The following is an 11,485-nucleotide window of genomic DNA, read 5'->3' on the forward strand; positions in this document are numbered from 1 at the left end:
TGTGGAAAGAAAGGGAAAGGAAATCCCTTATTTCATAATGGTGCAAACAGACATGTCAGGAGAATTACATCAATATGCAGCACATGTGAAATTTAATACTCCTCCTAATGCATTTAGATGAGGCAAAATGTAAAGTCTGTACTGCCTCTGGGAATAATTCTGGTAGGAAGCTTTCACCACTAGGAACCAAGGTCTTTCTACTTACTCTGGAATTTGAGCCTTTGTTTTCAAAGCCTTCCTGAGAGACTTCAAAACCAAGTTTGTTACGTGCACGTTACTCTTTGAAGATCTGTCTTCCAGAATGAAACACCGGTGCTCTTCCCAGCCATGCTGGTGTAAATGAAGAGCAGCATGGTTGAAAAATCAAATATTCACAAGGGCCCATCCAACCTGCAAAAAGGAGAGGCTTTGCACTGCAGAAAACCAAGATAACCAAACACAACAGAGCCCTTATCATTTGTCTGGTATCAGCTGGCATTGCTGCAAGAGTGCATCAGACTTGCATGGATTTCCAGCAGCTTTGACTGTGTCCCATAAGTCTCTCAAAGGCTCATCAACAAAATACTTGATTTGGAGTCCTTGCAGAGAGGAGGAGCCTGAGGTCTTCTCGCTGGTTTCCCTCCCTTTTATCAAACCATGGGTATGGAATTCAGTAAAGGATACAGCTCAGATGTGGCTTGGATTCAGACAAGTGACTTGAAGTGATGATTTTCCCCCTACCAGGCTGCAGATGATCGATGTATTATGCATGAAAATAGTGCCAGGCACAGATGGGGTGGGAGTAGAAGGTGTGAGCTGATAATGACAGCAGCCAAGTTCTGCTAGAAAAGACTCTACAACACACTTGCATGTTGGGCAGAAAAAGGATGCAACATGCATGAGAGGCTAGCCATGGTTTAAAGGGTCAAACAGATTAATTACAGTCAAAACTGAGATTTATGGGAAGATCTGAGTGGCATGGTTGCCAGAGGGACCAGGGGGTTAGTCTTGAGGATTGAAGGAATTATCTTCCAGTCCTGTGTTCTTGAATAACCATTAGGGAGCTGAGTAAAACACGTTTTCTGGGGTTTAAAAGCTGAAGACAGGGAATCCAAAGGGGTGACATAGTACTGCATCAGATATTGCCTTCAGCAGGATCCTGGCTCATGCTCAGCACAGTGCTGAGAACTTGGCACCAGGTCCAAAGCTGCAACAAACAGGAATTTCTTCATGGACATTTCTAGGGTTTGGATCCAAGCCACTGAAGACCAGCATGCAGGGCCTAATCCCGAAAAAACAGTCAATGTTTGGATGGGAAACATGTCACTGAGTTGGAGCCAGGTGGGTACAGACTTCTGTGGGAGGATGAGTCAAGAGAGCTCTGGCATCATCTGCAAAAGGAGCTGACGCTGTGGGAGAGAGCTTAGCAAGTGTAAAAACCCATGAGGAAGCAGTGATGGTCCAGAGAAAAACCAGCAAAACCAAAAATTTCCCTGGTTGTCCTTGGAGCACTCTGGAGATCATTGCAAGATCAGGCACATGAAATAAGCTGCTTCCCTGCTGCCTCTGAACAGTGAAAAAGGGATAGTTGTTCCTCACACAGCTTCTCTGAAGAAACTCCAGCCTTGAGCACAGACCTGACAGCTGGAAAGATGCCACTGGCTTTTCCAAATCTGACCACAGCTGGTCCCTGATGCAATAAAATGTTGAATCACCAGAATCTGAGAATGTGCTTGTCTGGAGGGCCACCAAGAAAAATCAGCAAGGACTTGCTGGCAACTTGAAACGTGTTTGCCAGTTCCAGGCTCTGTGGAAACCTGACCTGTCAAATTTCCTCCAAACTGGGCTCAGATGCTCAAATTTGCCCGTGGGAATAAGCATTTCTGATAACACTGCCCAACTTAAGTTTGCAAAGAAACCTCAAGTAGAGAGAGCACCACAAGGAATAAGGGTTTGTCTCACAAGGGGCTGCAACAAAAGCCAAGAGCAAATGTGTGACAGAAAGGGTGCATTGGGATACTGGAATAGCTCAGCATTTGTGATGGTTCATGAGTGACCTGTGAGCTCTGCCAGCCACTGGACTGGGTTGTTTCTGCTTCCCCTCCATCTGCCAGCTCAGCAAGCCATCTCCACAGGGATCCACACATATCCTGAGACACCTTCACACCGGCCTCCCTGTCACTGCAGCCCAGCACAGTCTCCCTGAAGTATAGGAGCACCTAAAATTCTTGAATAAGATCAGTTTCACTGGTTGCCAAGAAAAAGCTGTGGCTGCCCCATCCCTGGAAGAGCTGGATGGGGCTTGAAGCAGCCCGGTGTCTTGGAAGGTGTCCCTGCCCATGGAACTGGCAGGGGATGGAACTGGGTGATCTGTAAGGTTCCTTCCAACACAAACTATTCAGTACTTTCTATGCTTACTATGATTTCACTAGTTTTACACCCAATCAAGTAAAGAGTGACTAGTAAAAGCCCCTTCATTCCCACTCTAGTTGTCCTTAAGGTCACATTTTGTGTGTGCCTGCACATCGGTCTGGATCTGGCCTCCATCTATCCTGCATCCTTGTCTCATGCATTTTCAAGGAGCTCAGCAGAAACTTATGGATCAAAGCTAATCGATAATACCAGAGCCCTTTCACCATATTGCTTTCACTAAATTACTGCATCCTTTAAAAACAGAAATCTTAGCAGACCGCAGTACAATGCCAGACAGACTGTCACTTCCAAATTATGTTTATTTATTCTCCCTCTGCCTCTTGGCTGGCCCCATTACCAGCATATCTCAGTGTCTCTCAGTCATCAGCATATTTGCCTTCCCTCCCTTCCCCACACCCCGAGGTACATGTCTTCTCTCAAGTACAAAGTGGACTGACAGGGCAAGTTTTTGAGCCTATTTAACACCGACTTTATCTGAGGAGAACTAGATTCAGTGACAGAGCCTCAGAATTAATTACACGAAGGTGAATTCCCGTCACAGAGCCTGGCACAGTGTCACTGCAAACATTTTAACAGCCAGTCCCTGGCCCTGCACTGCCTTTGTGCAGCGTAAAGCAATTATTTGTACCTGCTTGGTGGAACGTGTCAGCCCCTTCTGAGGTGCTGTGACACAGCAAACACGCTTCAACCCTGGTTATTCACAAGGGAAAGGGTGTGTGGTGGATCTTGGCTGTGCACAAAGTCACCAGTGCTGTTCTGCTCAAGCTCTCCAGGGATCTGAATGCAGCAGTTTGTGTATAATCTTCACAGAGCATACCTTGCAGATGAGATGCAGCCAGGCCCAGTGATTTGGCCAAAAGCAGAAATGGGACTGGAGGCCAAGGATGCAAAGTGTGAATCTCAAACAAGCAGGTCCTTGCTGTGCCCCAGCAGCAGGGAGGAATGGAAGGCTGAACCCCCTCTTTCATCTCCCTTTTGTCAAGTATTTTCAGTCTTTTTCTCTCCCTTTTCACCTCCTGTATCCCAGGGTACTCCTGGTGGAAACTCTTCTCAGCCCTCACCCCAGATCCAACTGTTCCCCTTTCCCTGCTGCAGCTGTTGCAGCCAACGCATTCCTATCACATTCCTTCTTTATTCTCACAAAAAAAAAAAGAAAAAAGAAAAAAAGAGGATGTGTCCTGGGGTTTTCTTTACATACCTGTATTACAAATTTGCACAGAGCTGAGCTGACACTGGGTTAACCTGTGAAGTCCATTGGAGATGATCCTAGGAGACCAGAGAGGGAAAATAAGGAAAGTTGCATTATAGCCTGGAGCAAGGAAGGGAAGCTGTGTTTATCCCTTCCACTGCAGCATGCTCCAGGGCAAGGAGAAGGGATGGAGGGATGAAGGGATGAGATGAGGTTTGTTACAGTGGAGAGCAAAGGGATAAAGGAGAGATTGGGGCACAGGGAAGAAACAAGCATCAGAGGGGACATCTCTGCCTTTCCTGGAGGAAAGGACTTGTCTGCACATCCCAAATTCTCCCCCCATTGGGACTAGCAGGGACTGCAGGGCTCTTTTAAGATCAGAGGCAGATCAGGTTTATCCAGGACCTTTGGGGTTTAGTCAGAGCTCCTGGACCTCCCCAAACTGGAGAACATCTGTGGAGCACCTTGAGATCACCTGGGGAAGAAGTGCTGAAGACCAGGTAGCTCCTGGGCAGAAGGTTCCACTGGGGGGTGTGTGGTGGCCTCCCCATGCAGAGGGGGACAGGTTGAGCCATCAGCCCAGCCCCAAGAGAGGAAGCTGAGCAGCAGGAAAATGGGGCTATTCTCAGTAAACTCGGCTGTGGTGCAAAAACAAAGTCCTTTCTCATTAGGGAGGAATTCAATGGGCCTCTCTGGGAATCAGGGCTGCAGCACACAAAAGGTCAGGTCTTGTTCTGCAAGACTTTTCTCTTTCTGCCAGCAGGAAAAACATTTTAAAATATCACCTAAAGAACCCTGTTCCCCTGCACTCCCTTCCAAATATAAAAAGGAAGAAATCACCTCAATGTGGGGAGCAGTGCTGTGGTGGGGATGGCAAATCTCCCTGTCCAGCCCATGGGACCCACATTCCTTTTGCACCTGGAAGCTTTGTTATTAAAAGACCATGGCTAATTTAGAGGGGAAGGAACAATGGGAACATCCTATTCTCTCCACAGGGCATGGTGCAGAGATTGCCACATCGGTGGAGACCCTGCCAGCATCAGCTGTCACAGTGTGGCTGTTGGATGTGAGACTTTCTCAGGGGAAATTCAGTCTGGTTGTCCCAGCTACACCTCTGGTGCTGTCACTGGCCTGGGTCTGCCTGCCCCTACCAGTGTGAAGTCTCCCAGTGCTGCACTAACCCACAGAAATGTGTTTCCCACTCTCATCTTGGGGTGAAGACACATGGAGTCTACTCTGGCAATCAAAGCCATATCAACACAAAGGTTTCTCACATTCATGACCAGCTACCATCACTCAATTCTGCTTTTGTAGCCTCTGAAAAATGGATTCCTCAAGATCCATGGAGGTCCACCTTCATGTCCCTTAGCCCAGCACTTCCAGCCTTTGTTAAAATCATTTTGAGTCCATGTTGCATGGGAAAACTGAAAATGGTCTGTTGCCTGTTGTAACCTTTCTGTGCCAGTCCCCTTTGATTCTCAAATTGTTTGTGAATATGAAATTGCACTTCTGTGATCAAGGCAAATTATTTGCTTAAGATAATTTATAGTTACTCTAAACTCAGCAAGCTGACTAGGTAGTTTTATGGATTTTCAAATGGACTTGTAGAGAGCTTTAATCACACATTGTCCAAACCCCAGGACCTGAACTGAAGGAGTTTTGTTTCAGCTACAGAGGTCACAGTTAAGTAAAATCGGCTTAAGCTGGGATTGGAAAGCTGTGTCTGCTACATTAGCAGAGAGATCAGATGACAGATTTGGTCTGGCCTCATTATCTAGCCATAAAAATGTAAGGGCCTGAAATATTTAGGGAATAGGAATGCAGAGAGCAGGAGGGATTTCTGGAGGATCTCTATGCAGTATTTGCTGTCTGGGAAAATGAGACCAAAGGACCCCCCCCCACCAAAACTGTCTGATGTGAGCTCTTATCTCCAACAACAAACTGAAAGCAGGAGAATCAGTCTCTTCCTTTTGCAAACAGTTGAGGGAACAGGGGCTCCTGTATGTCTACAACATCTTGCATTTATTTTTAGCTTCATCTGTTTGGATAGTGAGGTCACTGGAGCCCAGGCTTAAACATGTTCCCCTGACCTGCCAAAGCTCTGGCTTGCCTGTAGCTATACAGACCCCAAAGAAACAGAGCTAATGTGCAAGAGAATTTTATGTCAGGATTTTATGCTGGACCTCAAATCACTGTGTCCTCATTTATTGCAACACTTTTTCTTTGGGTATGAAAATTGCAAAATACACTTTGAGCGGTTTTGATCCAAAAAAAATTTGATGGGGCTATTTTTTGTCTGAAGTAAATCCTGTGCCTTTTCCAGTCATTCTGCACTTAGGATTAAATTTGCACAGTTTAAGGATTAAATCGCAATTTCCAGACTTTGGTATAAGAACAAACAAACAAGCAAACAAACAAATAAACAAACAAATCCAGCCTTCTTTCCCCCAGAGCTGGGAAGCATTACCCAAATCACTGCTTGAAAATAAATGCCAGGGTACCTGGAGCCACCACCTTCCATCATTTCCATCCTCATCTAAGCTGTAAAATGAGTTTGTGGGGAGAAACTTTCTCATGGAACTGCAAAGGTATTAGCAAATAATGCTTTTTGGAATGATAGCTTTTTCTGCAAATGCAATAAATTCCTAATGGAGTCCCCAAGCCCAGGGCTGGGAGAATGCCAGGACAGAGGTGCTGGAGAGCAGGCAAAATTCATCACAGCTCCACGAGTGAGGTGAAGCTGAGGAGCCTGCAGGAAGCTCAGCAGATGAGAGGGGAGGTAGCACAGCCCTGGCTCTTACAGAGTGAACTCTTGTCCTGACAGGCTTTTGGAGTGCTCTGCTGGGAACCACCAGCACACTGGCTTCAACCTGGCCTCCCCAGCTCCTGCTCGGAGAAAAGATGTCCCCCAAGGAGACAAACACCACCAGAAGTGTGCATCTATCCTTATTTTCACTCATTGAGTCATTCTGGGAAAAGCCCTTCTTTAAATGCTGACATAACCTTCTTTTCCCTAGGGAAATATTCATGTAGCTGCAGGTGACTGAACTAGGGAAGCTCAGAAAAAGTTCCTGTTAACAAAGTAAGCCACAGGGACTACCCATGTGAGGTTTTAGAGCTCCTGCAAATGCAAAACAAAATGTCCCTGCAGGGTGACTGGAGCTAATGTGCTTTGCTTTACATTTGCATTTGGCTCAGAGTCAAACAGAGGCTTCTTGCTGGGGCAAAAGTGATAAAGAATTAAGCTGCTATTACTCAACTGCTTGCAAGTACTTGCTGTATTTCTGGTGGAAAAAAATGTTGCAGAAAAAGCACACCTCTTCCTCAGATGGAACCAGAAAATGTTAAAGATTTGGTTCAGCTCCTCTCCTCCCTGCTCAGTGTGTCTGAAGTTTACATACCAAGAAGAAATTCCCACTTTTCTATTATCAGAATAACAAATATTTCTGCAAGCAATGTTATTCATCTAGAGAAGGCATGATCACTGCCATAGCAGATTATATGAATCAAGGTACTTAACTCTAGGAAATGACAATTTGCTGACTTTTATTAAGACCTTCTGTTGGTTTTTTTTTCATTGTTTCTGTCTCCTGAATTGTTAAGAAATCACCTCCTTCCCAGAATGCCAAGAGAATAACTTACCATGGAGTCATAGAATCATTGGTTTTGGTTTAAAGGGACCTTAAAGATCTTCTCATTCCAACCTCCTGCCATGGGCAGGGACACCTTCCACAAGTTCAGGTTACTTAGAGCCCCATCCAAGCTGGCCTTGAACACTTCCAGGGATGGAGCCTTATTAGGGGAGCAGATATGGATATCCCCATGGATCCACATCTATGCTAATCACTGGTCAAAACTGCACAGAATTTGTGATCTCTTTGATAATCAGATTAGCCAGTGGGTGACAGCATAAATGGCACATACATGATGGGCAGTTGTTCAGGAAAACTCACTGGAAACTGCATGGAAACTGTGCAAAAGAAGCAATTTAAGATTTCCAGCCACACAGACCTAAAAATCCAGGCTCATTTTGAGTTGTTTGAGAATGGGCAGGAAAAAAATAGAAGAAAATCCCCTGATAATTCATCTGTGGAGGGTAATTTACTGGGTCTAATCAGAGCAAACATCTCTATGGCTGGAATGCTGAAATAAATTAAATATAAAGCCTTCAAGGTCATAGCTTCCCAAGCTAATAATGCAGCGCTGCTGCACTCAGGTGGAGATGCTCTGTGCTCCACTGTGAAAAATCTCCATCAGCTGGATGGAATGGGAATATTTCAAACAGTGATCAGGCCTGCCTGAAAGAAAATGAAGTTAATAGAGGATATAGAGGATTCAATTTTCAGACTTGAGCTGCTCAATAAACGAAGTTTAGACACTCAGATTGGAAATAAAATACATAAAGAGACATTTACATTTGGGGTGGGGGAGAGGTAGTGAGGAGAGTTCGGAGAACGTTGCTAGCATGTTTAAGCTGTAAGATGCAAATCTTGCTGTTCTGCTTCCAAATGCTGATGCAGAAGCAATTAAATATTTCAGGAGTGGTCACATTACACATCCCAGCTCCTGCAGGGACCATCCCTCTGGAGCAGAGGTTTATAACCCTTGGGCAGCCCCAGCTGACCAGAGGTCACCACCCCACCAGATATGCAGCACAGCCATTTCTCAGCCTTTCCAATCCCAGCCCTCAAGAAAAGAGGCTGCAGGCACAACAAAAATCATCTTAACCCTGAGCAGGTCTCAGCTAAGGGCAGGCAGGAGGAGCTGGATCAGGCAGGAAGGTCTCCTGGCCCACACAGGTGGGTGGACACCCTGGGAGGATCCTGGTTTCTGGTCAAGTCCTGAGCCTTTGAGGTCAGCCTTAGCAACCCTGGTTATTGTCACCCTGAAATTCCTGGGAGTCTGCCCTCTGACAAAAGGTGATGCCCTGAGATTTTTTTGCTACCACAGGTTACTTTTTTAGTGTTCTGTTGATTTTTGATGTCAGCAGAGGATCTCTCCATAGCAGGATTGGAAATCTGCTTTTGTTGCATTTTATTGTTTTATATTTTTTAAATTTTATTTTATTTTGATAAATATGCATTTCACAGCCACCCTCAACTTCACACACTCATGCCTGTGAATCTCACCATTCAAAATGACTGCTTCACCCTAGCTGTTAATTTAAAATTAGATCCTGTGCCTATATATATACACACACACACACAGAGTGCCATCCACTTTGGTTTAGTCTCCTCTGCAAATGTTATAGCACAGTCTTGAAAGATGTGACCACAGACCAATTTGTCTGCCCTCCATCAGACCCTGCTTTGCTCCATCCATAATGATCCAGATCCCCACACAGGGTGTTTGCTGGGTATTCCTGTCCCCTTTCATCACACAGCCTCTTATCCTTGTTCCCTTTGCACATCTTTCTAACCCTGGGCTCGGCATTCCTATGAAGTGCTCTCTCTTTGAGACTGAAAACCTCACCAGCACTAATGGATGTGTCTTCAGCAGAGCCCTGTGCCACAAAATGATACCATTATCCCCATTTTTGGAGATGGGGAGAGGAGTTGCAGAGACAGGAAGGTCAACAGCATTAAAAGCATCTGCTAATTTGAGAAAGCACAAGGCTGGATTTTTTCAGAGTGCTTTTTTTCCACAGCACTTTCCTTGGTCACAGTACAGGTGGCCTTTGACTGTGTCTGCAATTGTGAGAGCTTCACCCTGGTGTGTGGCAGAAGGGGGTCACAAGCTGGGGACCAAAGCCACCAGCAGCATGTAATTAGTGCCCATCTCTGAGGGGTCTGACCAGAGACACACAGCAAAATTCCCATCTGAAGCAGGCTGGGCTGGCAAAGCTCTTATAAAACAAACACTGCATCTTCTGATGGAAAATATCACATCTCTCAGCTGTGCTTGAATAGTTTCCAACTTGTGGCTTGTTTCTCTGTGAATTCAAGCCCACCAGGAAGGTGCTTAGATTGCTGTAAAGGCGTTCATGCCTCCACTGGAAAAACCTGGGTGTGAAAATCAAAGCTGTGAAAACCACCAAATTTTGCACAGATGCCACGATAATAAGAAATAAAGAGCAGGCAAGAGGCTTTTCAGTGAGCTGGCAGACTCATCAGCTGGGAAACAGGCATTCCCTTTTTTCCAAAGCAGGAGGTTCTTTTGCCAATACCTATCTGGGTTGAAGTCCATCACGTTGGGGATGCTGCTTCTTCCTCTTCTCTGCTCTTTTTTCCAGCACAGCCACAAAAAGTGATAGTTTTACACCTAAAACTAATAGTTTTAGCACCATTGTGGTTATCTTCAATACCTAGACACCCTGTCAGAAAAAACCCAAGTTGTCCTACACATTCAGAGAAAAAGTTAAGAACAAATGGATTGAAAATCCAAGGGATTGGGAGGGGGAACCTTCTCCCTCTGCTTCCTGTGGTTACACAAATTCAAGTCTTTTAATAAAAGTATGTAATTCCCCATTTTCTGCCAAGCCTCCCATTGTTTCTTTAACCTGAGCTAAGATTCCATGGCTTTTTTGTGTGCTTTCCTTTTTTTGCTTATGCACAGCAATAACTGTACCAGCACAGGTTTCAGCTGGTGCTTACATAAAATTCCACCTGATCACATTTATGATCCAGGTTTTTTAAAATAAAACTGGTTTCATCAGGCTCACTATTAGATAAGGGCATGTGTTAGCCAAAATCTGAAATGCTGTTGAAGAATTTGGTTTTCATGCTTTCCAACCTATTTCTGGATTTGCTGGGGAAGGAATAAAAATGACAGAAAGCAAATTAGTTTTAATATTCCCTAAGATTCACCCTATTCATTTAGAAAATTGTGGGGTTTTTCCCCCAGTGTTCAAAACAAAAAGATTAAATTGCAATGAAAAACTCCTGAAATTTCTGTTTCTGGATCTTATGTGGAAATTCCCCTTTAGGGCAGGGTTTTACCTTGTATGATGCTGAGACTTCAGGGATGTGTCCTGAATTTTGAATTTTGGCAGGGTGTCAGCCTTGCTTCTCACCTTTATTTGGCTGCATGTCCATTCACTTTGAACCCCTACAGCCTTTTCAAAGCCCAGCAGAGCCAACAGAGAGATTTCTCAATAATCCAAGGAGCCTTAGGTGTGGATGCCAGTTTATAAAGCTGTGGTGGGGGAGAGATCTGGCACTCCAGGGTTAAGTTTGGGTAAATTCTGCTCACAAAGTAAAGTGTAGGAAATTAGGACAAGTGACAGATTGGCTCCAAAAGCACCCATTTAAGTTAAAACAGACTGTTGATGCAGCTGCACCCATCAGGAGCCACCTTTCCTTGGAAATGCAGCTCTGAGAGCTCCCCTTGGCAAAAAATCAAGTGGTTTCAAGGAGAAAACTCTCCTTTCAGGGAGATGTGGTCCCCACCTGTGTTTCATCAACCCCCCTCAACAAAATCTAGCAAAAGCAGCAGAATGACCAGTTTTTGCTTCATCTGCTCATTCCAGCACCAGCCTGGTCCCAGAAATGGGGATCTGGTGAGGCAGAACCGGGAAGGAAAAACCTGTTTTTAGGGAACTAATGAGAAAACCACCTTAATGATTTTGGCACACATATTGCTCAAGCCACCAGAAAAGAGTAAGGACTTTGTTCCACCCTCATCGTCATTCCTATCTAGTAAATTGGCAAGGATTTAGGACACTGCCAGTATTTCCACATATGCAAAAAATACCACCCCATTACCCACCCCCCCCCCCCAAAAAAAATCTCTGTAGCCCATTACTCACATCCCCAGAGAAATCATAATAAGAGACACAGAGTTTACCACCTTCAAGCAGGAAATAGCTGCCTTTCTAATGCTTGCTAATTGCTTCACTTAAAACTAGTTTGATTACTTGGCACTGAGACAATATTTTAAACCTGA

This window comes from Cyanistes caeruleus, chromosome 6 (assembly GCF_971803275.1).
Source record: "Cyanistes caeruleus chromosome 6, bCyaCae1.hap1.1, whole genome shotgun sequence".
NCBI classification, from domain to species: domain Eukaryota; kingdom Metazoa; phylum Chordata; class Aves; order Passeriformes; family Paridae; genus Cyanistes; species Cyanistes caeruleus.